The sequence below is a fragment of the Balaenoptera physalus genome (assembly GCF_965194825.1).
Source record: "Balaenoptera physalus genome assembly, chromosome: 13".
Lineage (NCBI taxonomy): Eukaryota > Metazoa > Chordata > Mammalia > Artiodactyla > Balaenopteridae > Balaenoptera > Balaenoptera physalus.
In genome coordinates, this window is record NC_138892.1 from 24225931 (window position 1) to 24251524 (window position 25594).

General features: G+C 39.9%; 1 long non-coding RNA gene across 1 annotated transcript in view; it reads right to left on the reverse strand.

Annotated features, from left to right (window-relative positions):
- Nucleotides 1-10043, reverse strand: part of LOC309640628 — a 933213-nt gene extending 923170 nt beyond the window's left edge. Inside the window, exon 1 of the long non-coding RNA XR_014252319.1 lies at nucleotides 9558-10043. This is a non-coding gene — a long non-coding RNA (uncharacterized lncRNA). The remainder of the gene's footprint in view (nucleotides 1-9557) is intronic.
- Nucleotides 10044-25594: the final 15551 nt, after the last annotated feature.

A 25594-nucleotide genomic window follows, 5' to 3' on the forward strand; every position in this document is an offset into this window, starting at 1 on the left:
CCTGCTTCACGAATTAACATATGTATTCATCAATGTAACCACCAGCCAGATCGAGGTAAAGAACATTTCCAGTACCCCAGCAGGCTACCTATCACCGCTTGCCAGCCCTTGTGACTTGATTTTCACGATTCCAAACATCCACACGTGTTTGAAGAAAGACTCTTCCCCATCCAGTATTTGGTCATGTCATGACCTCCTACGATGGCCTCGGTTTTCCACATCCCCTTCTTCATCTCGCTGTCTTCACGTGGCTCAGTGATTCTTAGCCTGCTCCAACACTCTCATTTCTTTCCACACAGAGCAGGCCCTGTCCTTAAGCACAATAAGAACAGCAAACATTCTGCCACTGGTATCCAGCCCCTACTACAGGCACACTCTGTACTTAGACTGAATATTCATTATTTCATTCAATCCCCACACATAACTTATTTGTTTCTGCAGACTCTGCTAATGTCTCTTTCAAGTCTCTATCTATTTAAACCTACTCCTCCAGAAAGCCTTTCTGATAGTAACAACAGCTGTTACTTACTGAGCGCCTGTTGTATGCCATCAACAGGGCCACCCGTACAAGAATGGGAGAGATTACTAGTCTCACTTCTACAATTAAAGACGAGGCGACACAAGAACACTTCTAGGCAGTAAAGAGGGGGATAGTCTTCATTTTACAGGTGAGGTTCACAGAGGCTAACTGTTATGCCTGGGATTACCCAGCAAGTAAATGGTGGAGATGGAGTCTTTAACTCTAAAGTCTGCGTACTTTCCCCTTCTAGCCTATGCAGTGCTTTCATTCAACAAATATTTATTGAGCTCCTACTATGTATTCGGTGTTGTTCTATATACCCTGGAAGCCCAGCAGTTAGAAAACATAAAAATCTCTGCTCTCAGGAAGCTTACATTCTAGAGGGAAGGCAGCAAAAAAACCAGGATAACATAGCATTATTACATGGTATAAAATGCATTGGTGAAAAATAAAGGGAGGGGAATTGTGAGCATTGATATCGGTTGAGGTTGCAGTTTTAAACAGAGAGGACAAAGTAGGCCTCACTGAGAAGGTGACTGAGTGAAGTCTCGAAGGATTTGAGGAAGTCAGCCATGTGCTTCTCTGGGGGAAGAACATGCCAGGGGAGGGACCAGCAAATGTAAAAGCCCTGAAGTAGAAATAATGAGTTGACCAGTATGGAGTGAAAGAAGAAAAGAGCAGAAGAAAGGGGAGTCAGAGAAGTAAGAGGGGCTGGTATCCAGATTGTGTAGGACCCTGTAGATCACTGGGATGATTTTGTCTCTTCCTTATCATTATGGCTACAGAAGAATGCTCTATGTGTATGTGTGTGTGTGCCTGTGTGCGTTTTTCCGTATTGTTAGAAATTCAGATTTGCTTTATGTTTTTGTATGGACCATATCCCAACTAGATTATGAGCTACTTAAAGACAGAGAACACTTCTTATATTTCTTCGGAATTTCTCTGAGATTCCAAAATACTGTACCAAAGAGAGCAAGTATAGCATCACTTCCCACCTCTTAAGCCTATAGTGTCTGTGACATTAATCCTTTCCTGCCATATACTGACATGGCCTCAGAATCCTAAAGAACTAATTACATTTCAAAGTGTTTCTGCATATCTATTACCTTTTTTTCAACTGCATTCACAGTGGTAATCATTCAGTACATCAAAAACCATTTTAAAGCCTAACATTCTTCTCCACAGAAAATTTCTGGCTACATTATATCAACTGTGTGCATTATATTATGAACAATACACATCAACAAGGACAGTGAGATTATAACTGTGTGGTTAGATTTATGAAACATACTACCCCAAATAAGAGAGCAATAGAAAATTTCGGTTTTCAACAGTCATTAATGGTATCACTGTAGATTGTGAGACCACAGAGTGCTAATTGCCAACACACTGTGCCAGTGCAAACATGAAACAGAATCCTTCTTGGATGTAAGCATATATCTAAGTCAGAAATTCTTAAGTGTAATCCAGGAACACAAGCTATGCATTAGTTTATTCAATAAATATTTATTGGGACTATACTCTGTACCAGAATTGGAAACACAGTGGTGAGCAAAAATACATAGTAGGTGCCACGATGGTTCTTCGTTTAATCAGATTGTCATACAGGTGCCACCATGATGTGTTATGAACAAAAGGTACACATGCTATGAGAGCCTACAGGAAGGGAATTTGACCAGTCAGGTGAAGACTTATCTGAGAAAGTAAAGCTAAAGCTGAAATCTAAAGGACAAGTGGGTAATTAACTAGGCAAAATGTGGGGGGACAGTGTTCCAGAGAGAGGGGACAACCTGTGCAAAGGCCCTATGGTAGGAGGAGCACGGCAAGGACACATAGATCACTGGTGATATCACCACATTCCTCTCATGGAAAATGGGTATAGAGAAACTGAGAAGGAAAGTACAGATATCATATAGGAGATCCAGAAAGTGGCTACTGGAGAAAAAACTGATGGAAGTAGGAGCAGGTATGTCTTTTGACTGCAATTATTTCTTCTATCACCCATCCCAAGCTGTGCCTTCCATGTCTACTACCCAAGAGGTTGAATTTTGTTTAACACTTGGAGTGCTAGAGTATCTGCCTCATTTCTTCAGAGACAGATGCAATAAGTTGAAAGAAATAGACAAATAGCAAGATACATCTTAGGGATTAAATGAGTTGTTAAGTTGGGGGAAGAAAGAAAAGGTGGGGTGTGAAAGGTGGATCTTATAACAGCAGGAGAGAGCTCTAAGAAAAAGATCTCCTTCCTAATTCCATACTGAACACCAAGCTACTACAGTGTCTATTGTACCCTTAAGAGTTGGCAAAATATTATTTCTTTTGAAATGCATATAATCAGGCCTATTATGATGATTATTTCTTACATATAAAATTAATATTTTGAGGAAAATGTCAGTGATTTAAATCAAAAGGTTATACTGAAGGAGTTTTTAGGCACCTTATGAAGTCCTGGATTATTTGAATATTATTACTTTTTTGTTAATGGACAATCACTCTGATTTAGCGTACAAAACATCGAGCAATCAGCATGAGAACTACTTAGTCATCCCGGTCTTGAAGTTTTTTCTGTGCGATGAATCTGAGACCCTGATGATATTTATTCATTACATTTTTAATGATATATCAGGTTACCATAGCAATTCTTGTTCCCTGGAAACTTCCTTCTTGCAACACACATTTACTGTATGCCACATTAACAGCCTGATCCTATTGTTCGAGCTGTCTCATTAACTCGAGCAATCTAAAGCTATTTCAAAATGTTAACCAGTAACAATATACAGAAAATATGATTATTTAGAAATAACATTTATTTAAGGAAAGAGCCCAGCAACAAATGACCCTTTGTCCACGAAGTTTTCCTTGACCCTGCAAACCATCATTTTTATTAAGTTTTAGAATACGTAGGGGTTTACATCATTCAGTTTAGTGATTGAAAATATGCTTTTTTCTATTGTTCATTAATTATTCTTATCTTGGTCTCGTATCTCTCTCTATATTACAGTTACTATAAATTAGAAGCTGTGATGGATGGGTTGAATTGTGTTCCCCAAAAGGATGTTGAAGTCCAATCCCCCACTATCTGTGAATGTGACCTTATTTGGAGATAGGGTCTTTGCAGATGATCCAGTTAAGATGAGGTCATTAGGGTGGGCCCTAACCCAATATGACTACATCGTTATAAAAAAAGGGGGTGGGGATTTAGACACAAGAGACAGATAGGTACAGAGGAAAGACAATGTGGAGATATAGGAAGACTGTCACATGATGATGAAGGCAGAGACTAGGTGATGCTTCAACAGGCCAACAAACACCAAGGATTGCCAGCAAACCACCAGAAACTAGGAGAGGGGATCGAAAAGATCTTTTCATCAGAGCCCTCAGAAGGAACCAAACCTGTCAGTACCTTGATCTAAGACTTCTGGCCTCCAGAGCTATTACACAATAAATTTCTCTTGTCTAAGCCATCCAGTTTGTGGTACTTTGTTTCAGCAGCCCTAGGAAACTAATACAGAAGTCAACTCTAATAACTTAATTTGTATCCTTCTTAGTTTCTAAAGCAATGGATTTTATTTTTATTAAGAAGTAAAAGAATTCTTTAGCAGGAAGAGGCTTTAAATCATTCATTTATTCACTTGTTCGCTTACCTATCCAATAAATATTAACCATCACATTCGCTGGGCAAGGTGCTAAGCATGGGGGTGAGGATCAGTAATAGACTCTTTCTTCCAGTTTCTAGTAATAACTTCCCTGTAGTTTCTGACTACCGTCTAACAAAAACTGTTAGATACTTTACATGTATTTTTCCATTTAATCCTCAGAACCAGTCTATAACTGTAGGTATTATTGCCCCCCATTTTCTGAAAAGACCAAAATCACTATGGTTTAAAAAGTTTGAATAAGTTACCAACGATCACAAAGCCAGTAGGTCACCAAAGATCACAAAGCCAGTAGGTCACCAAAGATCACAAAGCCAGTAACTAGAGTTTTTGGCATTTAAAGTCAAACCAGTCTGACTCTGCTACACATTTGTCTTCTACTCCATTCTGCCTCTGATAAGGTACTGGGGACAGAGGAAAATGAATGACTCTGACATGACGCAGACACACAGTAAGAAACAGAAAGAAGAGAGATGCAAAGCACTATAGGTGTTCAGTTAAGGAAGATGACAAATGTTTGGATGAATCAAAAACAAACAAACAAACAAACAAAACACCTTAATGGAGGCTGAGAAATGGTCTGGGCGATTAGAAAGAGAGAGGGAGTGATAGTAGATAGAACAACGGCCCAAACTAAGGCAGATCATTGGAGTTGAAAACAAGCACATCCAGGATGCTAGAGGCCATCAACACAGATGTTGCTAAGAAGAAGGCCTCTATATGGGGTAGGGTAAAGAAGAAACTTAGGTACTGAAGTCTCTGGATAAGACTAGTGTGTTCCCGCGGTACGGTACCTCTCCAAAAGATTGTATCCATTTTCAAGAGGAAGAGTTTTGCTGAGTGATGGTGGTAAAACAAAGATGTGGGAGTATCAGTGGGAATAATAGTTGGCTGATCCCTCTTCCTAAATAACTGACTCAAGATAGACTAAAGTGTACCCTTCAAACAAGGCAGCTTCTAAGGAAATGATATTGTCACAGGAAAACACATTTCAATTAGGGGAGGATGGAAGAAGCATCTGAGGCAAAGGTGATGGTAGAATTTATCCCTAAATGAATAAGGATTCCATAGGTTATAATGAAAGGTGTTGGCTGGGTCAGAATTATAGATCTAACAGTGAAATCTTCTATCCTAATATGTGGGTAGTGGACAGTGATGAATGCCACATGCTGAGCCTTGGTAAATCCTAACAACATAAGAAAAATATTATTTTTTCTCTATAGTTCCAAGCTTTTGGTCTTCTTCGTAAAGTCCTGCATTTTTTCTCTTCATTGTAGAAGCTCTGGTGATGATTCTTCATAGTTCCTAATGAATTCAACTGAATGGAACTTGGCTTTGATTAATACAATTAGGATCTGAGCTACACTATACACTGGCCTCCCTTCTCTCCTTCCTCCTCTCTGAATATGGGCATGATGAAAAGATTTGGAAGAAAACAAATGTTTCTGATACAAATCTGTGATGATGTTTGATGACATTTGATGAGAAGAAGAAAAGCATTGGTCCTACTTTCTGATCTAACATCAGAAGAGATAAAGTCTGGTAACTCAAGTTGACGGACTTACTGGGAGGAAGAAAATAACAAGAGAACTAACAATCGCGAGACAATAAGAGAATACAAACCCAAGTATGATGCCCAAACAGAGAAGATCTTGGAAGGATAGTTTAAATACAAACACTGATTGTAAGCCCTGATAGCAAAACAAAACAGTCTCTGGCATTCCACTTTGTAGGATGAATTGGGCCCATCCTTGGGACACAATAGAAGGATAGGACCAGAATCCTCCGTATATCTCTAGGGAAGCACAGCAAGACAGATGATTCCTGAACAAGTCTGAAATTAGAGTGTATTTAATTTCAAAGAATCTAAAGTTGATATCTGAGATTAGAAATTATACCCCATTCACTGCTAGAGTTTTGAACCAATTAAGAGATAGACAGAAGAGATGGAGACATCAGGCAGATGGAGACCAAAGTGTCAGCTTTATTGGCCTGTGGAAAACACAGCTTAGGTGGGCAGCAACAAGGACTTCCTAATTTGAAGCTCGGAATTATAAAAACCTACTCACTGAGTCACAGACAGCACTGCTACTGCAGACATTGGAAAGTCCAAGATCAAGGTGCCAGCAGTTCAGCATTGGGTAAGGACTCTCCTCCTGGTTTGCAAATGGCTACCTTCTTGCTGCATCCTCACATGGTGGAGAGAGTTCTAGTCTCTTCTTATAAGGACACTAGTCCCATCATGAGACTCTGCCCTTATGACCTCATGTAAACCTAGTTATTTCCCAATGGCCCTACCTCCTAATATCACATTGGGGGTTAGGGTTTCAACATATGAATTTTGGGGAGACACATAATACCCAGTGAAGACCTGAACACTTATAATCTTGGTGGGCCTCCTTATAGCAGGTGGCCTGAACTTAAGCAACAATGAGAACCTATGGGGGCAAAGGGGGAGATAAGAACAGGAAGGGCAGCATCATTTCTATGAAAGTTTGCAAAAAGACATTGTGGGCCATCTTCTACCCATGACTCTATTTTTCTCCTTTCACAAGGTTTTAAAAATAACTAAATAAGACACCAACATTTAAAAATCAGGATATTCTACTTAAAATTCTGGGTTACTGTCTTCTGTAAAACCCTGGGTGGCCTGGCACCCTGAGCCCATACTGTAGCAAGACAACATCCACTGGGCAAATTGTTATTGGCCCTTCACCCCAGCCCCCGACCTGCATGTTTGACTCATTACTGCATTCATTTGGCCCTTGGAGGAATTTGGGTTAATAACCTTTCTCTAAGTAATAAACAGATTGTTTGTTTTGCCTTTGGACTCCTGCAGGAAGGTATTAAACAAGAAAGCTCAGGAGGAACAAACTGAGATGGGAAGAAGGGTGAAAGAAAAAATTTCAATATGCAAATTGGAAACTGACCCACTTAGAGGAAGCTGGAAAAAGTAGTAATGGAAAGGATCAGGAAAATGGCAGTTGAACAGTCAAGAACCTGATTCTAGGGCAAGAAAATCAAGGATGTGGGACTGCTAGACAAATGAAAAAAGGCAGCCAGGGAGAGTAATGCTGAGGAAACCAAAACGCTGTTCAGCCAAGAAAAATATTACTTCCAAAATCATTAACCTTCTTGCCAATGAGTCTCTGCAAAAGACAATGTTCTCTATAACCAACTGCAGTTTAAAAGTATTTCCATGATCAAAGACAATTCAAAGTGCAAGGCAGAGAGAGAAGTGAGAGAATCACCTCAAATCTGAGACAGATGCTTGTAGCCATGTGCTCTCACTGACTCCAATTTTTTGCTAACATTAGTGAGAAACTGAACCACTATGAATAAATTAAATACTCAGAACATCCACAAATCTACAATAGCTCCCTGATTTAACTACTTCCCCTATATTTGTTAGACAGCAAAATGTTATAGAATAGTGTCACTCTGTGGCTTCTATATCTCTGAAGCCTGGTCAAAGTGGCCAGTTATATTGTTCAAAAAGTTACTTACCCAAGATCTTGGGCCTGCATTTCAGTTAACTTCCACCAGATGGTGGTGGGCTGCACAACAGTGCTCGTAATCGGCTGCAAATCACAGAGGTTGGGAGTGGAGCTAGAGTTTAAAAGTAAATATTCTGGGCCCTGCCTACAAACATACTGATTCCATAGGTCTAAATAGGTTGGAGTTACAACTTAATTTTCTCATGTCTTTAAAAACTTCCCCCCAGGAGATTCTGACCTGCAGTCGTCTGGGGAATCACTGGATTGACTGTGGCTTACAAATATGGTTTCCTCAGAAAATATTAATCACTTCAAAGTTAGAGATAAACACAAGAAATAAATTTTAAAAAGCAAACTAAATAAAACTATTATGATATTATTTCAAATGCTAATCCAGACTAGATTGTTCTGTGTAGGAATTAGTAAGCTATACAAGGCAAAAATGTAATAAAAGTAGCTTCCTACGCACTTTAAGTTGCTTTCAAACTAACTTTTTAATGAATCTCTAACCTGTAATGAATATCTGTAATGAATCCCTCTCTCAGCCTATCAAGGATCTGTGTTGGCTTCATATGTGGCATAGACCTTTTACATAGTAGGAGGTCACTCTTGTCTTATGAAATTAATGGTTGAATTTAGTAAGATAAAAATCTCAAGGCATCTAACACCTTGTTCACTATGAGCATATCTACTAATTAGGTAAGCCGTGTGATATCTCTGGGCCCTGATATGTCACATGAGATGAGAAGAGGGTTTTTACTAAAGTGTTAAATTGCCGGTGAGAATCACTTCACATCTAACAATAACAGTAAACATGTAGATAGTGCCAAACATTTATATATGTTAGGCACTGTTCTAAATAACATAAAGGTATTAGAACAAAAAAAATTTTTAATTTATATGGAAACACAAAGACCCTAAATAGCCAAAGTAATCTTGAGAAAGAAAAACAGAGCTGGAGGAATCAGGTTCCCTTACTTCAGACTGTACTACAAAGCTACAGTAATCAAGTCAGTATGGTACTGGCACAAAAACAGAAATAGATAAATGGAACAGGATAGAAAGCCCAGAAATAAACCCATGCACCTATGGTCAATTAATCTATGACAAAGGAGGCAAGAATATACAGTGGAGAAAAGGCAGTCTCTTCAGTAGTGGTGCTGGGAAAACTGGACAGCCACATGTAAAAGAAAGAAACTAGAACATTCTCTAACACCATACACAAAAATAAACTCAAAATGGATTAAAGACCTAAATGCAAGACCGAATACTATAAAATTCCTACAGGAAAACATAGGCAGAACACTCTTTGACATAAATCGCAGCAAGATCTGTTTGGATCCATCTCCTAGAGTAATGGAAGCAAAAACAAAAATAAACAAATGGGGCCTAATTAAACTTAAAAGTGTTTGCACAGCAAAGGAAATCATAAACAAAACAAAAAGACAACCTACAGAATGGGAGAAAATGTTTGTAAACAATGTGACTGACAAGGGATTAATCTCCAAAATATACACATAACCCAATTAAAAAATGGGCAGAAGATCTAAATAGACATTTCTCCAAAGAAGACATACAGATGGCCAACAGGCACATGAAAATATACTCAACATCTGGCTTCCCTGGTGGCACAGTGGTTAAGAAACCACCTGCCAATGCAGGGGACATGGGTTTGAGCCCTGGTCTGGGAAGATCCCACATGCCGCGGAGCAACTCAGCCCACGTGCCACAACTACTAAGCTTGCGCTCTAGAGCCCGTGAGCCACGACTACTGAGCCGGTGTGCTGCAACTACTGAAGCCTGAGCACCTAGAGCCTGTACACCGCAACAAGAGAAGCCACTGCAATGAGAAGCCCACACACCGCAACGAACAGTAGCCCCCACTTGCCACAACTGGAGAAAGCCTGCGTGCAGCAACGAACACCCAACGCAGCCAAAAATGAATAAATGAATGAATGAATAAATTTATTTTTTTAAAAAAAAAGATGTTCAACATCGCTAATTATTAGAGAAATGCAAATCAAAACTACAATGAGGTATCACCTCACACCAGTCAGAATGGCCATCAACTAAAGCCTATAAATAATAAATGCTGGAAAGGATGTGGAGAAAAAGGAACCCTCCTACACTGTTGGTGGGAATGTAAATTGGTACAGTCACTATGGAGAACAGTATGGGGGTTCCCTAAAAAACTAAAAATAGAGCTACCATATTATCATGCAATCCCACTGCTGGGCATATATCTGGAGAAAACCATAAGTCGAAAAGATACTTGCACCCCAATGTTCATTGCAGCACTACTTACAATAGACAAGACATGGAAGCAACCTAAATGTCCATTGACAGATGAACTGAAAAAGAAGATGGGGTGTGTATTACACATATATATATGTATATACACACACACACACACACACACACACAATGAAATATTATTCAGCCATACAAAAGAATGAAATAATACCATTTGCATCAACATGTATGGACCTAGAGATCAACATGCTAAGTGAAGCAAGCCAGACAGAGAAAGACGAATATCATATGATATTGCTCTTATGTGGAATCTAAAAAAAATGATACATATGAACTTACATACAGAACAGAAATAGACCCACAGACATAGAAAACATACTTACAGTTACCAAAGGGGAAAATGGGGGGAGGGATAAATTAGGAGACTGGGATAAACGTGTACACACTGCACACTGCTATATATAGAATAGATAACCAACAAGGACCTACTGTAAAGCACTATATTCAGTATTTTGTAATAACCTACAAGGGAAAATAATCTGACAAAGAATATACATACATAAATATAAAAAATATATATATATATAAAACTGTACTTTGCTGTACACCTGAAACTAACACAACATTGTAAATCAATTATACTTCAATAAAAAAAGATAAATATGGGTGTATATATAAAATACATATATTTAACTATATCTTCATAACAGTCTTTATAACAGCCTATAACCTAGATCCCATTATTATCATTCCCAATTTATCAGTGAGGAATTGAGAGATAAAAAATTAAGTGACCCGGGAAGCAAGTAGCACGTATCCATGTGGCAAATAAATGAAAGAGCCAGGATTTCAGTCCCAAATGTATGCTGCCTCTCTTAGAACCAATGACTGTATTTTTCTTCACTGGCTTGACTGAGCCTGGACTTGGTTTTAAAGTCAGTCATATTAAAATTTTAAATATAATAAGTCTTTGTCCTTTCTTAAATCTAAGGATACTAGGTATATTATTAGATGTTTAGAATTCTAGCTAGTCTCATTGGGATAGGCCATTATCTAAAATAGAACTTCCCTGTGGGTTGCCTGGCTAAATAAAATAACCATCATTAGAGAGCATGCACAGCCTATTTTGGTAAACATTTATTGAGCATTTTCATGTGCCACCTTCTGCACTGGGGTGGGGGGGATACAAAGATGGATTAGACACAGGCCTGAACTCAAAGACCCTGCATCCCAGAGGAGGGATGGGCACCATATTTGCTGACACATACGTCTTGAGAATTAAGATGAATGCTAACTTAACAAAGAATTTGGGGGGGGGGGAATAAAAAACCCATATGAGCTTTTCCTTGTCAGATATATTTTGATAGTGATTTTACATAGTTCTGTATGGAAAATATATTTTTGAACTTATATGCTCCATACTAAAATCTAGTAAGAAAATTAATGGGCATCATTTATAGGCTAACTAGAAAAAAATCCCACACCTAAAATAGAAAAATACTGGTATCAGTAAACACTAGCACCTATCAAGGGTTGTAGTGATAATAAATTTAAATCTCAAATGATAGGAGAATGACAACTGTGCCTTACTGTCTTTTTTCAAAAAACTACCAGTTCTACGTGAAACCTTAATGTTTGTTAGATGTTTTGTTTTGGCTCTTCTTGTACACTTCCCCAAATGTACGTTTTCTACATGTAATGCATGCTCATTGGCTAGGTTGATATTTGGAAATTCTGTTTTGGGAGGTGGAAAGGGACATTAATATACCCCAGAAACATGGTTAGATAGCTATTATAATACAGTTTAAAAGTGTCATCATTAACAGCCAAAGGCTTTATGAAACTAGGTGACAGATGTACAAATGTCAGTAGAAAAGATGTGGAGAAGCTGGGGCAGAATATATAGATTTGGCTGTTAGCATGTAGGACAAAAGAAGAGGTGGAAGGGATTACCCATGGAGAAAATGTAGAATGAGAAGAAAATATTTGGGATGGGAGACTCAGAGTCTCTCTTTTTCTCTTTCTCTTTTATCAGAATTCAGTGTTGGCCTCATGGCTGTTTTGGCTTTGTGAGAGCTGGAGTTTAAGCTTAATGATACATGCACATACTAGAAAATCCTTCAAACCATAGAACTCCTGCAGTGTTACTCTAAAGGCTCTGATAAAGTCTGCAGTAAATACAAAAGGGCTCATAGTGAGAGTAGAGTTAGTATAGAGACCTTGTTACATAACAATTTAAAACATTCAATTGAAAAAGTCAATTTATGCAGGGGATCATAAAAATGATACATATTTCACTCCAAAGTTTATTTTAACTAAATTTGTATGGAAAGTCAAAGTTTTTTTCTTTAAGTGTGGGTCTGCTGAATGGAGTTTCTTTTATTACTCTTCCCCAAATCTTTTACCTTTTTTTCATCTGCTCCCAATTTAACAGCAATTTTTGTTTATGACTCAACTTTATTTAGCCTTTCTAAAGCAATTTAATTTTTATACAAATAACAACTCCTGTCTTCCCTCTCTCTCTCATATTTCATCAGTTTTATATAATATTTAATTAAATTACACCCAGTTTGGGAACAAATACAACTGTTTCTTGGTAAGCACCCAAAGCGGCTGGTGAGAGTAAAGTGTGCAGGCAAACTGGGGAGTCCATTAAAAAGGATTCCACTGCCCAGAACTGCTAACTTCCATCAGATATTTTAAACATATATAAGTAGAAAAAGAAAGGGATCATTTCCAAAAGAGAAATATGATGTGATTTTACTCGGGGTTGCAAATTTTACTTTGAAAGTCAGTAGTTATGAGACACCCAATATTTAGCTGGAATTGCTAAGCCACTCTGAAAGTCTGTCTGAAATGTCAACCTCTCCATCAAGCCTTTCCTGACGCTCTACTGGCAGTGCTCTCTCCTTCTTAGGAATCCCTTTAGCGATGTTTTTAGACCTTACTTATGGAATCTATCTCATTTTATGTAACAGTGCAGACATTTATCAACCACTCTTACCTCTCTTTATAGGGTATAAACTACTTGATAAAATGGACTATACCACTCTCATTTACATAACTTGCAAAGTCAAAGTGCTTGGCACATAGTGGGCCTTCAGGCTTTGTTGAAGGTGTGTGCATTTGTGTGTGTGTGGTGAGGTAGGAGGTGGGGCAATGGGGGGGGGCACAAAAAAATCTCTCTCTTTCCTTGTTTATAAATGCCCATCCTCCCATGAGATAAGGACGTGTTCCAGAGGTTCCCACTCACCTCTCTCCATATCGCTGCATGTGTTGTTATGGTACAGTGTTTACCTGGCACTCTTCCCATAGACATCTCAGCAGTAGAGACTATATTTTATTTATCTTTAAGCCCAGTGCCTGCTACAGAGACCGCCACCTAGTGTATATTGAGTAAATGTTTGTCGAATGAATAAACAAATAAAAGACTGAATTGGAAAGTCTCCTAAAGAGTCAAGGAGAGTAAGGAATAAAGAGGTCACAAAACTGCCTCTAAGGAGAGTGAGTTTGACCCTTCCTTGACTATATAAGGTATATTCAAACCTCTAATACATTTTTTTCCAAAAAGTGTATAGAATGTTATTAAATTTTAGAGCCAGAGACGTCTTTAGAGATTATCTAGCCCAGTGCATCTTAAAGAGGAGTTAATGGATTGGTCCAACACCAGCCAGCTAGTCATCAGAATGAAACTAAAGCAATGGTCTGTTTTTTTGGCTATACCAACTCCAACTGCCTTTTAAAAAAGGTAGATCAGTGGATCCTATAAATGAAGTTTTTGGCAATGAGAATCACTGCTAGGAGATAAAGAGGATTACAGGGCAGAAAGATGGGGAAAAGGAGAGAGGGCAGAATGGGGTTCCCAATTTAGGTCTGTCTGACTCCCGGGTGGCCCACATGGACCTCTGTGATGTGCTATTCTGTCTTGCTAGAAAGTGGCAGAATGAGGGCTCAGACTCAAGTCTCCTTACCTCTTTACCAGAGTTCTGATATCTTTAAAAAGAAAACCACTTGTTCATAAATATGTCTATAGAAAGTTTTGGAAATCAATTACAATGAAAAACAAAACCACAATAGAGCCTCCACAAAACAACATCACTTTCACTTGGCAGTAAATCTTCCCGCAACAAAATTGTAAAAATCAAAAGTCACATAAAAGATAAAATACAAGAAACTTAAGATGAATATGAAATGGGGTATTTGAAAGAGTTGAGCAGTTTTAACTAAGCCCAGGAACTTAAGTATTTAAAAGGGAGTGGGGTGGGTGTGGAAGAGCCGGTTGTTTGAAAACTACAGCTTAACAGCAAGAATGGAAAAATTATGATGAAACCCATAAAAAGCTAGTTTCTAATTTAAACATTTAAAATCATCCTTTGGTCATATATGATCCATTTCTGCTAATGATCTGTGTGTGCTTGAGAAGGTGTATTTCCTATAATCAGGGTGTGAAAGTTTTATATATGCGTAAAATCTACCTTACTGATTAAAAAAAATAAAATAAAATCATCCTTTGGGACTACGAAAAAAGAATCTCTTTGGAGGAGGCGAGATATCTGCTGTTGAAGAAGTCATAGCACTTTAGTTTTCGTTCTCAACACCAAAAAGCCATTTTAAAATGGAAAAATGTTAAGATTGCCCAAGGTGGGGATTTAAGGTCCTTTTGTAATATTCTCCTGTCATCCAGATATCAATTCAACTGGTTGCCTATTTCTAAAGAACCCACTGGTTTGTAGCCCATCAGATCTGAAAGGTCCTGGCACACAGTAAACACCGTAAATATCTATCAACTAAACAAGCAAATGAGTATCACACTCCAGAAAATGCTTGTGTTTTGGAGGGTGAATGTTGCTCTTTGGGGGGAAAATTTTCCTGCTGCTTTTATCAGGAGAAATCCTCATAAAAGGAAGCTTGTGAGCTCTAGCTCTAGCTCCCTTGCTGGACGTTTATAGCTAATGCTGGAGACTTAACTCTTTCTTAAACAGACAGGTCACTTGATCTCATTTTCCATCCCAAGCCCCACACTGATATCCATTCTCCACAGCAAACTGCAAGTATACAGCTGAACAGCAGTAGTGCAAAGGCCCACTGTAGAAGCTGAAGAATAAAAGTAGGCGTGCCCTGTCGGGGGAGAGGAGGGAGAAATAAAATCAAAATCGAGAAGAGCAGTTCAACAATGACGGTAGGCACTGGGAAAATAAGAATGAGTAAGTCTAGAACCAAAGGAGCCTACAGTTTAGGGAGGGAGGCAGGCAAAGTCACACCCAGATCTAATGTAAAATCCCGTGTTTTATGATAGAAACATATCTAGGATCAGTGAGTACTGAGAGCAGAGGAATTTAGCCAGGTTCAGGGGAAGTTTCTGGAGTGGAGTGGAAGCCACACAAAAATGTATGCAAACATTGACATGAAAGGCAATGTCTCTGGAGGATGAGATGAAGTGTCCCAATCTCCTGTAGATTTTCTTGAATCTTTGCCTCATTCTCTAGAGGAATCCATTCTCCTGAGTTTGTCTAAAACTATCTTGTGTTGCTACAGACACAAGGCATTTCAAACCCTTTATTCATTTATTAAATATTTATTGGAGACTTCCTATGTCTAAAATTTTAGCTTCTTAAAAAATGCGAACGACAATAGGTTTAATCAGTTAAAGAAGGTAGATCGAAGTTGTGCTTAAAGTGACAAGCCTGAAGAGGAGAAACTGTAAAATGCAGAATCCCTATTAAATATTAACAGAGGCTGGGAGCCCCGTGAATGTCAGGCTGCCACAGTAACTGAGGCAGCCTCTGGGCTGCCTGGGTATAGCGGACCCCAGAGTTGGGCCAAGTCTTGTAGATTAGCACATAAGGGTTGTCTCTACTTGACTCTCTTTTTTCTCTCTTCTATCTTGGAAGAAGGAAAAGTTGAAGCGTGGCAGGGAGAGAGGTGGTTTTGACAGACTGTAAGGTAGTCCCACAGAAGGGTGCTTGCTAGGTGTTCCAATAAGCATCTAATTGCAGGTTTGATGCCTGGAGGGAGCGGGCAGCAGCACAGGGGTTTCACAGGCTTCAGAGGCTCAAAGCGCCAAAACTGCTTGAGGCCATTTAGAAGCAAAGCTGCTAGTGGCTGCAGGGCCGTTTGAATGCTGGCTTCCTGGAGTGAATACAACGCCAGGGGCTCCAGACCCTGAAGGGAAGGGAACCAAGCCACAGCATAACAAGGCTGGAGTTCGTGAGGCTGAAGCTGCTATTTGAACCCTGGGGTGAGTGCAACCCCAGGTTTCCAACTCTGAAGTGGAAGGAAAAGTGGGCAAGCCTGTGACAATGCTGGGGCTCCAGAGGTTCCTTCAAAACTAGAGACTCTGCAGGGATTGATTTTCCCAGACCTTTGCGTTCAAATTCAACAAGCAATTACCGACACGTAACAATTCCCTGGGACCGTGCAATGTGCTTCAGGTGCAAACTTACATCATCTACTCTTTCGTTGGTGTTCCAAATTTGATCTTCTTTTTTGCTGTTATAATGATAATGTATACCTACATTATCAAGTTATATTTTGCCAATAAAATATTTAATTTACTTAAGGACATAGCCTCCATTCTGGAGTTCTCTGGAGGCCTATCCACTGGAAGAGAAACAGGCTACTCTGGAGTTTAGCTTCCCCACATGCCAGCTAGCCATCCTGTGATGACCTGAGCAAACTACGAGCGCTTAGCAATGCACGAAGCAAGGAATAGGGGCTGGGGGAGCTGGACACCTGCTATAAAGTTCTTACAGAAGAAAATAAAAGTAAAAGTGGAAAGGAGCTTAGGATAATCCAGTTTAATTCATTCATTTTAGAGAAGAGGGTTTTGGGAATCTGAGAGGCCAGGCAAATGCCCCAAATCATAATCATACATGTGGGTGTCCCTTTCTTAATAAATGTTTGCATTGCTTGTTTGGGGTTATTTTCCCAGAATAGTGCCATATACTTCTATTCCCAACTAATAAACACTTTTTTTCACAGCAACAAAGACACATAAGCTCAACTCTGAGTCCCGGCCTCCTCGCTCCGCATTCCACCCGCCTGCCTCAGCGCCGATGCGCAGCGTCACCCGCAGGATGAATCCTTCTTCCCCACCTCGTGTTAGCTAGGCTGTGTCAGCGCAGGCTGCTGCAACAGGACCAGACTTAGTGGGGCTTAGAACACGATTATCTCTCGCTGTTCTGGAGGCTGGGCTGTCCAAGATCAAGGGGCTGGCACTTCTCGTGTCTGGTGAGGGGGCCACTTCCTGGTTTGCAGACAGCTGCCTTCTCACTGCATATCCTCACGTGGCTCAGAGAGAGAGAGAGAGAGAAAGCTACAGCGAGAGAGAGAGAGAAAGAGAACATGTACATCCCTGTCTCTTGTCTTATAAGGGCATTAATCCCACCATGAGAGCTCCATTTTCATGACTAGCTACCTCCCAAATGCCCCATCTCCAAATACCATCATACCAGGGATTAGAAAGTCAACATATGAATTTGGGTATGGGGTGTTGGGGACACAAACATTCAGTCTATAGCAGACACAGGCCAGGTCTTTTCCGGTGAAGTATCATATTCAAATATTGACCAAAGTGCACTTTCCCTCTGTAGTGAGCTGAGTGGTAACCCCCAAAAGATACGTTCATGTCCTAATGGCCAGAACCTGTAATTGTTACCTAATTTGCAAAAAGGATCTCTGCAGATGTAATTTTAAGTTAAGGATCTTGAGGTGAGGATACCATCCCGGATTACCTGGGTAGACCCTAAATCCAGTGACAAGTGTCATTATAAGAGACACACAGAGGAGAAGACAGATACGGAGGAGAAGGAGATATGAAGACACAGGCAGAGACTGGAGTGATGTGGCCACAAGTCAAAGAATGTCAACAGCCACCAGAAGCTGGAAGAGGTAAGGAGCAGATTCTCCCCTAGAGCCCTGGGAAGGGACGCAGCTCAATATCAAAAAAACAAACAACCCAATCCAAAAATGGGCAGAAGACCTAAATAGACATTCCTCCAAAGAAGATATACAGATTGCCAACAAACACATGAGAGGATGCTCAACATCACTAATCCTTAGAGAAATGCAAATCAAAACTACAATGAGGTATCACCTCACACCGGTCAGAATGGCCATCATCAAAAAATCTACAAACAATAAATGCTGGAGAGGGTGTGGAGAAAAGGGAACCCTCTTGCACTGTTGGTGGGAATGTAAATTGATACAGCCACTATGGAGAACAGTATGGAGGTTCCTTAAAAAACTAAAAATAGAACTACCATATGACCCAGCAATCCCACTACTGGGCATATACCCTGAGAAAACCATAATTCAAAAAGAGTCATGTACCACGATGTTCATTGCAGCTCTGTTTACAATAGCCAGGACATGGAAGCAACCCAAGTGTCCATTGATAGATGAATGGATAAAGAAGATGTGGCATATATATACAATGGAATATTACTCAGCCATGAAAAGAAACAATTGAGTTATTTGTAGTGAGGTGGATGGACCTAGAGTCTGTCATACAGAGTGAAGTTAAGTCAGAAAGAGAAAAACAAATACCATATGCTAGCACATATATATGGAATCTAAAAAAAAAAATGGTTCTGATGAACCTAGGGGCAGGATGGGAATAAAGACGCAGACCTACTAGAGAATGGACTTGAGGACACGGGGAAGGGGAAGGGTAAACTGGGATGAAGTGAGAGAGTGTCATGGACATATATACAGTTCCAAATGTAAAATAGATGGCTAGTGGGAAGCAGCCGCATAGCACAGGGAGATCGGCTCGGTGCTCTGTGTCCACCTAGAGCGGTGGGATAGGGAGGGTGGGAGGGAGATGCAAGAGGGAGGAGATATGGGGATATATGTATACGTATAGCTGGTTCACTTTGTTATAAAGCAGAAACTAACACACCACTGTAAAGCAATTATACTCCAATAATTTATCTATGTTAAATAAAAGAAAAGAAGAAGAAAAGAGGGGGAGGTCAGAATAGGGTCACAAAACTGGCTTCTATCATATAAAAAAAAAAAGAAGACATGGGATGAAGATTGTAATGTCAGTGGGGAGAGATTTAAAAAAAAATAGAACGCAGGGGAAGGGGAAACAAATGTCCCTATCCTTTCAAACCTAGATTAGAGGTAAATCCAGAAAGAATTTCATCTTTTATGAAGCCATACACCATTCAAATCCCTACCCCACAATCCAAATCCTGGAGCAGGGACCATGAAATGTGCTTTCTCTTTTCTGGAAGCTATGCTCATAAATTCACCGCTTCTCAGTCCCGTTCCATTGAATCAATTGCTGCCTCCACCTGATGGAATCGAGGACCCGAATCATGTTGAAATTCAGCTGAAAGTAATTTTTGGAGTTTTCAAGTGCATAATGATGTCTCCAGTTCCCTGTGCCATGCTCTGATTCTAGGAAGTCCCACATTAGCACTTCAGGAAAGAAAAGATCCACGCTCTGCTTGAATCTTGCTGGTGTCATAAAGAATGCTTAATGCCTTGTAATGCAGACTTCTGTTTCACAGAAAAATTTCTCAATTTGTTTTGCACTGGAAAACTGCAAATGGATACCCTTAATCACACAGTCAGAGGGAAATCACTTGAGAGCAGGAAGATGGCTTTACTGAGACCTAATATGAGGGACCTAATTCAAGTGGTCATTTGATGATAAGGAAAGGATCTCTGCATTCTGCCAACAGGTCTATTAGTGAGTGAAGCCTGGAGAGTTAATGAAACAGTATCTGGGTGTATGACTTCTAGACAGACTCGCTATACATTACCTGAATACACCTTAAAATAGCATATTACCTCTCTTTTTCTTTTGCCTCTAAATTTACAAGTCACCATCAATTTTGTGCCTTTTAGCTGTGATTCCCATTGAAGACCAGCTCATCTTTCATGTTAAAAAAAAAAAAAAAAAGCACACCAGTAGGCTGCCCAATTGATACAGAGGATGATCAGCATGGTCTTCTCAGTGGCTTCGATTGTTAAATTCATTTTACTTTGTAGGTGGCAATTTTCAATGTCTTTGAAAAACACTTAGGGTCAAATTCAAGGTCAGACACAGGGGCCTAAGAACATTCATCTTGGTGAGGTACAAACCCCTCCATCACTACCAGCAGAGCAAGCAGACATCCTTTTTAGAAAAAAATATGTAATTGATTTTGCCTGCCCAAGGAAAAGAAAAACATCCATTTGTGTAAGTATGTGGCTATTCCTTGTCAGGTGAAATAATGCGTGAGTTAACTTTCCATCTTCAACTTGAAATGTCTTTGTCCCATCATGGTCATCCTGACCTCCCTGCGGTCATACATCTGCTTGAATTGGCTCTCATCAGCTTAATATTTTTCTATCTTTCCAACCAGATTACTTACTTCTGAATTTAACTCTCATTCTAAATTTTAGTCTCTTTCTCCTAAAATATGACTTTCTTCATGTACCTAATTTTTGTGTGTGTGTAATAGTTGGTAAAGCACTGAAAAAATATTGTGAGCAGGTGCTATCAGGTGGGGAAAAGGAGAAATGAAATTAAGGCTCTGTTCTTTACCGTTAAAAAATAGTGGAAAAGACATGAAACCCACATGTACGATAACAATGAGAAAAAATTTTGATCCAAAACACAAAGAAAATTGCAAATTAAGAGAGAAAAATACTACAAATTGTGCCAATTGAAAAGTTCAAGTACAATAACAAATGAGATGTTTTGTGAGAATTTTCACGTACTGCTTCCTGGAGAAAAGCAAGAATTGCCGAATATGGTTTACTTTAGTCTATGTGTTTGGGGGGGAGGGGCATTTCACCTCTCTTTGGTGTTAGCTTCCTTTATTTGCCAAAGGCACATTAATTTTATTTATCTTGACATTTATTTCCCTCCATTTGCAATCAGAACTCTTAATCCTAAAAGAGAAAATAGAAAATGCCTTATTTTCCATCTGCTCTGTCTTTTCTATTTCCTATTATATTTATATCATTTCTTAACTATTTAATCTGATGGTCTCATATTACTGTTGAATATTCATATTTTGGTCTCAATATGTTATTCATTACCACTCAAACCCACTTTCATCCTTTTAGAATTCATTCTCTTTCTTTCCTTCATCCAGGCTCCTCAAGTTTATTCATTACCTCCCATCCTGATCTCTGTAACTCACCCATGTTGGTCTTTTGACATTCTGTCTCAAAACACTATTGAAACCCTATTTAAAACCTTGAATCGCAAATAATTTATTCCCCTACTCCATCAAGTCTACTGATTTCTAGTTCATCTCTGCCTCACATTCAAATGGCTGACTCTCATTTCCCCGTAAGCACTTTATAAACCTTTAACTAACGTTATCTATTTCTTCCACAAAATTACATGTATTTTCATCTCTTTGTGAAGCCTGTTTTCTAATTGGTTTCGTTTATTTAGCTTCTCTCTCCAATTGTCTTCTTTTATAGTCATTTTTCATAACTCTCCTTATTGTGCCACTTTTAATCATGGAAATGCACCTTGGTTTAAATGACTTGCAGATAAATATTGAAAATGCATATCTGAATAGTCTAAACTTGATTACCTAATGGTTTGGGTGAGGATAAAAGGAACATGAAGATAAAGAGTCACCAGCCAGATTTAAATACATAACAGGCTTTGGCATTTGTACTCCCATATCCAGTACCTCCTATGGCCCCTCATCACTGATCTTTCTCAAAGCTAGAAACAGGAAAGTAATCCAAGATACATTTTTCTCCCCAGTCCAAATGTTACTTTTCATTGGTAGAAGCCAGGTTCTTCAAACATGGAGCAGACCATTTGTAAATCAAAAACTGAGTTTTGACCAAAGACAAAGAAATTTTAAGAAACTTTATGGTTTCTTAATGGTTCCATCAACACCTATTCACCTTGCATAGTTTTCAAATCACTTCCATGATTATACTTTATTGAATCCACTGACATTCAATAAAAGGTGTTGATACAACAGTTAGGTCAAAAGCAAAAAAATAAAATTAGTCACCTAATGAAATTGTAAACATGATGCTAACATCATTTCTTAAAACCCTAAACAATTTTTTTTTAACAGCTGAGCAGATCTCAATCAGCACTTTGCAGAATGATTCTGTTCAGAACACGGGGCCATTTGAATTCTTCTGAATTCACAGTCTGGCTTATACCAAGGCAGGCAAAAGTACCAGGCACGTTTTTCTTCACTTAAATGGTTGGCAGATCTTCTCGTTATTTCTTTGGAGAAAGAGATTCTCATCAGCAGGATACATCATATTCACAGAAAACAAATATTCCTACATCTGGTTCTGGGTTGTTTATAAATCAAAGATTAAGTGCTTCACTGCTTCTAAACCAAAGATGTCCCAGTCCAGCCCCTGAGGCCTTCCTCTTCATGTTAGTCCATACTAACACTTACACCATTTGCCCTTTCAAGGCTCAGAGAACCTCGACTCAATCCACTGCTCAATTACACACATTCTGTACCTGTGGGCTTCACTAGGATTTTACCAGTGGCCATTGCCATGTGTATAAAATAGGAGGATCGCTGGGAATTTGCATAAATTGTATTAAAACCTGCATGCATTTGCCTAAATTATGACATCTATCCAATGCAGTTTTAGAATGGAAATTGAATTCTGGCTATCTCTTGGGGAGGTGCCTTCCTAAAAGCAGTTATCAACTCAGATGGCTGCAGAGAGGGTGCAGACAGATAATATACATGAGTGGGGCAGGCCAGTAGCTAAGAATAAAAAAATAGGATAGGTGGACACTTTAGTGGACAAAGGGCAGAGCCTCAACAATAATCACTGAGCCAGAGAAAACACATCTCTGAGCCATAGGCAGCTGGAGGGTACAGACCTACAGTTCTTATTACTATACAGGCAGAAACTGCTCCCGAGCTCCTCCCACAAACACATGTGTAAAGTGATGGTTTTCTCTACAAGGTACCCACTCCTCCCTCATGCGCAGTCACCTGTATTTACTACAAGCACCTAAGGCACTTGAGATTTCAACTGGTTTGGAGAAGCAAGGAGCCTTGGGTGGGACCTTAAGACTGAGTGGTGAATTATAAAGAGGAACTCACCGTGCAGGCCCTTTCCTTTGGGAAGCCAGACCAGCCAGGATGTGTGGAATGTATTCTCCTTCAACAGCAGCCATGTCTCCCAGGGAGAGGGCTGTAAGATAAAATCTAGGACACACAGTTCAATTTGAATTTCAGACAAACAAGAAACGATGTTTTAGTATAAGTATGTCCCAAATATTGCATGAGACATACTTACAGCAAAATATTGTTATTTATCTGAAATTCAAATTGAACTGGGCATCTTGTATTTTTATTTGCCGAATCTGGCAACCCTCCCACTTCTTTCTGGGTAGTGCCTTCAGTCCCAGGTCGTCGTAGTCTCATGTGACAGCAGCAGGAAGACGGGGCAATCACTGGCAGAGCAGCGGTGGCGTTATATGCACTCTAGAATCAACTGTACTGCTTAGGTTCAAATCCCCGCTCCACAACCTCATGAAAATGTATTTAACTCCTGTACATCTATTAGCTTCTCAGTCTGCAGAATGGGGATGATGGTAAACACCCTACTTTATGCATCTATTGAAAAGAGGAAACGAGATAATCCATACAAAAATGTGAGGTTCCGTGTTTGGCACACAGTAGGCACTCAATAAATGCTATAATCTCCACCCCTTGCCTTGTCTGGTACAGACAGTAATCTACTTGCTAATTATGGCTGCATTCTAGCTAATATTTAAAACTATTTTACTGACGTGATAAACACTGATTTGGCATCTCCCACATGCCCCTTATCTGGAAGAAAATATTATTTAAAATTCATATTTAGAAAAATACAGTTTTAAATTCTAATACAGAGCACCAGAAAATTCTTAGGTTACATTAAGCTCACAGGATAGACTGTCAATTCTTCATTTGTTCCTCAGTCCTATTTATCTCTTTTGTCTCCCCCTTGCTTCAGCTTATCAGAAGGAAATGTAAGAGCAGCAAACAGTCACTTGTTTTATCCACTAGACAGAACAGGACGCTATCTCCATCGCAAATGATTTACTTGCCCCCCAGACACTCCCGCTGCAACAGACACACACACACACACACACACACACACCCGCCTGTCCCACCTCTACCCTCACCCTGGAACTCCGTGTCTTGGGGCATTATTGTTCTCCTCTTAACATAATAAGCAGGAAACCTGCTCAAGGGGGCACAGAGGGAGCCAACTGGGGAGCTGAAATTGAGACTGTCCCAGTTCTTGGCTCCCTGCCCAGTGCTCTGTCCAACAGACCATAGTGGACACCTGGGTCTGCTGAATAGGGGCCCCACGGTTGCTAGGGCACAGGATGAAGCCAAAGTTGGAAAACTCGTATGATGCTCCCCATGGCGATTAATCTGTTTGAAGGTCTGGGCTCTGAACCTTGGATTCCAGGTCTGCATTCCTTCATAAAAGCTTATGTTTTGAAAGCCACAGTCAATGACCCTGTGAATTTAACTAGACGCATTCTTACAAAGAAACATCATAAAGGAAAGCTCCTAAGTGATCGGAATCTGCCAACCTGCTGTCTTGTGCTCCTGGCTCCCAGTATGGGGGCCCGGGAGAGGAGAATCCCATGCCAAGTCAATTTTCACTGCTTGGGCTACCAGTGTGGAATGCTGGGCTTCCTTAGAGGCATGGCTGTCATTTTGGATGCTCTTCTTAATGAAGGCTTAGGCACTAATCTAAAAGGTCAGTGCCTGCTCACACCACAGTACTGGTGGCCACGCTTAAATGCATATCCACGGCTGGTAGGGTAGTGTCTCTTTCAGACATGAGGAAACCCACATCTCTCTAACCCAATAAAATGAAATCTATTTGCTCTTTGCTTTTAAAAGCTTCAAAGTCTTTATCCATTTCAGTGGATAAGCTAAAGGAAAGGTAAATTCAAGTGCCACAGCCTCCTAGAAAGGACACTGTGACCTTTCTCTCCGTCCCTTTCTCTCTCTCCCTCTCTCTTTCTCTCATTAACTGCTTTCATGAGAACTAAGAAAAAAACAAGAACAAATGATCAAATGATTCTGGTTTAGAAAGGAAAATGGTCTCCATCATGTTTAAGATTCTTCAGAAAGGTAGCCTCCAAGAAAGTTTGTTATACTTATTCTGATTAAATACATTCCATTCAGTCATTCAACCTTATTTACTGATCTGCCTCCTACCGGCTGTGTGCCTGCAGCTGAGGCAGCGCTTCTACTTAGAGGGACATTAGAAGCGGGACCATGTGCATCAGAGACCGTCTGCCTAGTTCAGGCACCTGTGATTAATTGGGCCTGGGTAACCTAGACCTCTACAAAAGGAAGGCCAGCTGTAGACTCATGGCTTTTACTTGCATAGCGTCCATTTTAACGAAGTGTGATAACAACATTCTGATTTTCCTTTCAAGAACTATGCTTCCTTCCCATTCTCAGTCTGTGTGATTGAGATGCGCCCAATCCCACCTGCAACAGGGCATGTAACCTAGGCTTAGGCAGTCAGCAGTTTCCTTTCCTTTTGCCAGAATAATTGGTTTCACACTGTGCCTAAGACTCAACTCAGACCAACTAGAGTCAAGGGGGACTTTGCTAGAACTGTGAGGAAAATGGCACTCTCCTCCCACTGGGCTTGTGGGGCTGGCAGCATGGATTACCACCCCAGAT